The sequence below is a fragment of the Vombatus ursinus genome, unplaced genomic scaffold, assembly GCF_900497805.2.
Source record: "Vombatus ursinus unplaced genomic scaffold, bare-nosed wombat genome assembly UNPS02014789.1, whole genome shotgun sequence".
Lineage (NCBI taxonomy): Eukaryota > Metazoa > Chordata > Mammalia > Diprotodontia > Vombatidae > Vombatus > Vombatus ursinus.
In genome coordinates, this window is record NW_020954567.1 from 22,666,232 (window position 1) to 22,672,951 (window position 6,720).

Sequence of the window (6,720 nt, forward strand, 5' to 3'; positions counted from 1 at the left end):
GCAACACTGAGAAATGAATGTTTCCAGCTCTGGCAGTAACTTAGTGAGTCTGAGAGGTCAGGAGACCCTGGCTACCAACTGGCAACAGGAGGTGAATCTTACAAACTAGGTTTTCTTAAAGGACACACATCACCACCAGGAGAAACCACCAGGAGTATGAGTCATGCATAAGTGGGTGGCCAAAAGAAACGAAACTTGAGCTGCTACTTTGATAGAATAGATCCAAGGTAGTATTGCAGTGGATAGAACACTAGCCCTGGAGTCAGGAACACCTGAGTTCAAATCCGGCCTCAGATACTTAGTAGCTGTGTCATTTAACTTCTGTTTGCCTTAATCTACTGGAGAGGTAAATGGCAAACCACTCCAACATCCTTGCCAAGAAAACTCCAGATCCATATACCCATTCCTAACCTCTCCACTAAACTTTAGTCCTGTATTAATAACTGCCTGACAACTATTTACCTTGATTTCTCACAAGTACTTTAAATTCAGCATGTTTAAAACCTAACTCACAATCTTTCCTCCAAAGCCTATCTTTCCTTCAAACTCCCTACTTCTGTTGAGGGCACCACCATCTAGTTTCTAGTGCCTCCCCTCTCCAATTTATCTTCCACACAACTGTTAAGCTGATATTCCTAAAATACAGGTCTGACAAATCTAATCCCCTTCTTTAAAAATCTTCAGTGGCTCTTTATTGTCTTCGGGATAAAATATAAACTCCTCAGACTGGCAGTTAAAGTCTTTCACAACTTAGTTTTCATCTACTTTTCTGTCTGATTACATATTATTCCCCTTTCCACATTCTAAGTTTTTGTCAAACCCTAAATACTAGCTGTTGCCGGGACACAACTCTCCATCTCCCTCCTCAGTGACTTTGCATAAGTGATTCCTTGTGCCTGGAATGCACTCCCTCCTTACATTTGCCACTTAGAATTCCTAGCTTCTTTTAGAGCACAAGTCAGCTGCTACCTCTTACACAAAAAATTTTCTGATCCCCTCTGTTTCCCCTTTTCTTACTCTCTGTTTATTCATATTCTCTACCTCTTCTAATTACTTTTTACTACTTTGTATATATTTTGCATTTTCTAACTTGTATACAGTATATATTGCATAGCCCCTAATAGAATGTAAGCTCCCTGAGGACAAGGGCTGTTTTCTTTTTTAGTGTCTCCATACTCAGTATCTTGCAAATAGTAGCTACTTAATGAATGTTTAATTTAATTTAAGCAGACTTACTTGATCATATCTTTCATTTGGAATTGAATTCTTTTCATAGTTCACATAAACTAACAAAAACTGCCCATCGTCAGACAATGGTTCGGGAAAAATAAAATACTTGTTCACATCTGAATCCACTGCTGTCAAATCTGCTAAAAACACAGGAATCGTGAGATAAGTGATCTTGTGGGGCATTGTATAATTGAAATCCTATTTTAGAGCAGTCATTCAAATGAAATATTTTAAAATTTAACATTCTTCAGGGATGAAAATCGTGCATGCTGTGGGGTTTGCTGTCACCTGCATTGAATGTCAGACAGGCAACAAGTTTCAGATAAGTACCTGTCATTATTAGTTGTAAAATAACCCTCAGTCTCCTGTTATTTTAACCCTACAGGAAACTAGCTTGCTAATTTAATATTTTTAGTTTGAGCCAGTGTCTTTGGGGTACTGAAATATTCTACTCAGCATGAATTTATATATCATATATATATATGATATATATGGAGAGGGAGAGGGAGAAGGAGAGAGAGAGAGAATTGACATTCAGTAACTGGATATTTTCTTTCACATTTTTCCATTGGAATAGGGAATTTTTGTCAACTTCTGAAAAGAAAACTTTGGCCTTGGTAAAATGTATTTAATAAGACTTCTTCTATTCAATATGGCCTCCATCTATACCAAAATCTCTCAGGAATCATAATCATTGTCTTAGATTTCACCCAAAGTCTAGTTTTATCTTCAGCCAAAGAAAGCTGAGGAATTGGTTGTGGTCATGTTAATGCCATAGAAGAAATTCTCATTCGCTAATATAACACAGATACTATATTAAATTCTAGAAATTCTTGCAACTAGAAACAGAAATATCTATTTCTCCTGCCATAGACAGTTGCCCTCCTTTTTCTACAAAAATTGTGTTTTCAATGATCTTTGGATTCTTTTGACTAGCACTCAGTGAGATGCTACTCTGACTTTGGTTGTTCAGTCATGTCCAACTCTTTGTGAGTTTTCTTGGCAATGATACTAGAGTAATTTGCTATTTCCTTCTCCAGCTTATTTTACAGATGAGGAAACTGAGGCAAACAGAATTAAGTGACTTGTTCAGGGTCACAGAGCAACTAAGTGTCTGAGGCCAGATTTGAACTGAGGGAGATGAGTATTCCTGACTCCAGGCCATGCACTCTATCAACTTCTACATTTTGCTGCTCTAATCTGACTTAAACACTTTTCTTTTAATATGGTAGTAGAGAGGGAATAGCCTGGTTAGTTTCTCCACCACCACCAGCAGGGGCTCAGAGGGAATAGTTTTGCTAGCTTCTCCATTCTTCCCCACAAAAAAAAAAAAAAGGGTAGCACACTGGCAATGAACCTATTCTCTGCCCTCTCAACATCAGATGGTACTTGCAAGTACCCCTATAATGACCAGAGGTGAAGATGAACCAGGATTGATTTCCAGAGAGGGAACCTAAAAACAGCTATATCCAGGGGGAAGGAAGGAATATAATGAATTCCATTTTTGAAGGCAGCAGGTGGAAAAATTACCCACTCAACACCCAGGGAAATAGTGACAAAGAAAATATGTATGACTCATCAAATTGGCAAAGGCAATAAAAGACAAAAGCAGTAAAATGTTAGGGGCGCTAAGGAAAGACAAGCAATCTATTACACCATTAGTAGATCTGTGAATTGGTCCAACCATCCACAGGAGGAGAAAAGTGGAAATTATGAGAGAAAAATTACTAAAAGTTTTTCATATCCAGGAGTCCCACTAATACTTTTTATCTCCTAAGGAAATTTTAAAAATAACATAGAATAAAAGGCCTGTGTATAAAAATTAGTCACAGAAGCACTTTTCTTTGGTGGCACAAAACAAAAACAAAACCCTGGAAACAAAGAGGGTGTCCATGGATTGAGGATAGCTGAACAAATTACATCATATGAATGCCATGAAATATTACTGAGCTATAAGAAACCATTAATTTGAGAGATTTAGAGACTATGGGATGACAGTCTGAACCGATTTAAAGTGAAATAAGCAGAACCATGAGAACAGTATGTGACACAATGATCAATTACTGATGCTGACCACTTTCACCTTTTATCAATTATTGGTTCTGAGCAACCTTACAGAAGAGGAAATGCACTTCCTTCTTCTCAGTAAAGAGCTTCAGAATATTGCACACAGCCAGTGAACAAACCATTACACTGGTTTTGCTTAACTTTTTGTTAAATGGTAGGGTTGACCAGCTGAGGAAGAAGAAAATATTTGTATTAAAACACTAGGTATCAGTAAATGTATGTAATAAACAAATTTTAAAACAGAAAAGGAAAGGGGGGCCAAAAAAGAGGGTTAACAATAGGGATGGCAAAAAAACGAAGGCCACTGAAATACATGTATGTGTGCATGCATAACACAATAGAGAAAAGAAGGAAGTTCAAAAGGAAATAGATAAGCATTATTTTTTGCAACATGGCTGATAATGGAAATGTTTTACATGTTTTCATATATATAATTAATATATTGCTTGCCTTCTCAATGGAGGGCCTGGAGGAAGAAAATTTGGAACTCAAAATTTTATAAAATGAATGTTAAAATAAACATATGATGTATATATATTTTTTAAATTAATGTGTGGATTTTATGGTGTACTTAAAAAAACAAGTGGTATGAAAAGGAGATTCATGGTTTTACATACAATCGTTTTTGGGTGTGTTCTGCTAGGTATATGGAAATGCTTTTTTGGCATTTAAATTCAAAATCTTTTTTTTAATTTTTCTTTTAAAAATGAAAGACGGCATGGGTGCCCAGAGCAGGCCTGGCATTGGAGGTGCGTAGTCATGGGCATTAGGCACTTGCTTAGAAAGTAGAGGGGAAGAGGGGGTGGCAATAGCACTTTGGGACAGTCCTTGTTCAAAAGAACCAATTGTGGATAACGGGGCTACTGAATGGCCCCATAGGCTGGCATCTGCCCATCTGATTTCACGAAGGCCGCACGGGGATGATGGGCCCATTTTTCTGAATTGTGGCAGGCCTCTAGACACGATGGGGCCTGGGCCTGACCGGGACCGGCACATTAGAGGCCAAGGTAGCAAGGAGGCCTCGAAGCCGCCACAGACTCTGGAAGGAAAAAAGAGAGAGGGAGAGGGAGAGGGAGAGGGAGAGGGAGAGGGAGAGGGAGAGAGACGCAAGGAAGGGAGGCGCAAGCGCACTGGGCTGCTGCGCTGCCCACCCCACCCCCAACCCCGCGGTGCCTCCAGCTCTCTACTGGGTGGGGAACATGAAGGGATTGTAACATAACCTCTGGATTTGACATATGGAGACCCGAAGGGATTACTTCGTTTTAAGACCCAGGACCAGTCTGGGACCAGAGTCCTGAGCCAAGAGGGTAGCGCCTCTCCCCTCCTTCCCTTCCTGCGCCCGACGACCTAGCAGGCCCTACGCAGCTCCGAGGGAAAGAGGGGAAGCGGGAACTACAATTCCCAGCGTTCCGTGCGGTCGTGGTCTCGTGAGCGCGCCCGCGCCTGGGCCGGGGACGGGAGGGAGAGGCCACTGGAGGGCGATGCGCGAGCCCGCACGCCCGAGAGCGCGTGAGCGTGAGCGCTGGGTGGATTGAATGGGGATCTCCCCGGCCGGCCAAGTTCAAGTTGTAGCTTCCGACCCAGCTGCGGGGAGCAGAGCTGCGGCGGCCACGGCCACGGCCACGGGAGACGAGCTTCGTCCACCAGCGCGGGTGAGGGCGAGCAGAGAGACGGCAGCGCTGCCGATGGACTGACGGGGACAGACGGAGGGCTGGCAGGGCCGGGGGGCTTCCTTGGGGTCCCGGGACGGACGGAGCCGACGGGGGAAAGGAGCGGGGCCAGAGCAGCGGGGGAGGCGGGTGGCTGGCTAAACTGGGTCCCTGGCGTCTGGCTGTGCACAGAAAGGGTGCCGGGGGGTGATGTCAGAGGACCTGGGTTCGAATTCCGACCACTTTGGTCGCGAGGCATCTTTACCTCTGCGAACGAGCGTTCATTGAGCGCCCGCTGTCTGCCTGGCCGGCGCTGTACGGAGCGCTTTACACATACCCCATTTCCTCTCTGGACCTCAGTTTCCCAGTCCGTAAAATGAGAGCGGCTCTTATTTTGTCTCTCAAAGTGTGGTGTAAAGTCCTTGAGGGCGCAATGTGTTCTACACACGTCCCTGATACTGACTAGCCGGGTACTCGACACAGTGCCTTGAAGTTCGGTTGTGTCTGACTCTTCCTGACCCCATTGGGGTTTTCTTGGCAAAGATACTGTAGTGCTTCTCCGTTTCCTTCTCCAGCTTATTTTACAGATGAGGAAACTGAGGCAAATAGGGTGAAGTGACTTGCCCAGGGTCACCCAGCTTGGAAGTGTCTGAGGCTGGATTTGAATTCAGGCTCTGTCCACAGTGCTACCTAGCTGCCCAGTCTTAAAGTTTACAAGTCTCCTGTTCTGAACTGGGGAGTCAGTTTAGACCGGCTCCTCCTATGTGAAATTGGAGAGTTAGATGACCTTTCCGTTCAAACTCTTAATTTTATGATCCCAGCGGGGGGTGGACACACACACACACACACACACACACACACACACACACACACTCTAAAACTATCTGCTGGAAAGGCATCTATCGTTAAATGTATTAGCATGGAAATTAAACTAGTTTGGAAGACATAGAAAGGCTTGTGGAAGCATATTAAAACCTTTTTTAGTTCAACTGAAAGTATTAAGAAATAAGTATTTCTCCAGCCTAAAATCCATTCTAGACTTCTTGTTCAGTCGTGTCCAACTCTTTGTGACCCCATTTGGGGTCTTCTTGGCAAAGATACTGGAGTGGTTTGCCATTTCCTTCTCCAGCTCATTTTACAGATGAGGAAACTGAGGCAACCAGGATTAAGTGACTTGCTCAGGGTCACACAGCTACTAAGTGTCTGAGGCCAGATTTGAACTCAAGAAGATGAGGCTTCCTGACTCCAGGTCTGGCACTTTATCCCCTGGACCACCTAGCTGCCAATTCCAAAAGGAACTTTATTACTGATGCAGTAGATAGAGGGCTTGACCTGGAGTCAGGAACACCTGAGTTCAAATCCAGACTCAGATACTTACTAACTGTATGACCTTGGAAAAGTCACTTAACCTCTGTCCCAGTTTCCTCTGCTGTAAAATTAGGGTAATAATAGCATCTACTAGGTTGTTATAAGGATCAAATGTGATAATGTCTGTAGAATGTTTAGCACAGTACATGATGCTATATAAAGGCTAGCCATTATTATTAGGAAATAACACTTTCCTCTAAAATCCTTTTCTCTCTTGTCTTAGAACCCCTTTCTTTTCAGAAAGTGTGCAAAAGGTCAAGAATGAAAGCTAAAGCTTCATGTGCATTTATCCTTATAAAATTGCTTCTTGTTTTGATATGTATATGTGTGCGTATATATATACATACATACATATATACAGATAGATAGATAGATAGATAGATAGATAGATAGATAGATAGATAGA

At 42.6% G+C, this 6,720-nt stretch overlaps 1 protein-coding gene across 1 annotated transcript in view; it reads left to right on the forward strand.

The window, feature by feature from the left end:
- The first annotated feature begins 4,819 nt into the window (after nt 1-4,819).
- The window catches only part of NPL (N-acetylneuraminate pyruvate lyase), a 53,587-nt gene continuing 51,686 nt past the window's right edge, over nt 4,820-6,720 (forward strand). Inside the window, exon 1 of the mRNA XM_027868660.1 lies at nt 4,820-4,949. The gene's annotated coding sequence lies outside the window, so the exon portion shown is untranslated. The remainder of the gene's footprint in view (nt 4,950-6,720) is intronic.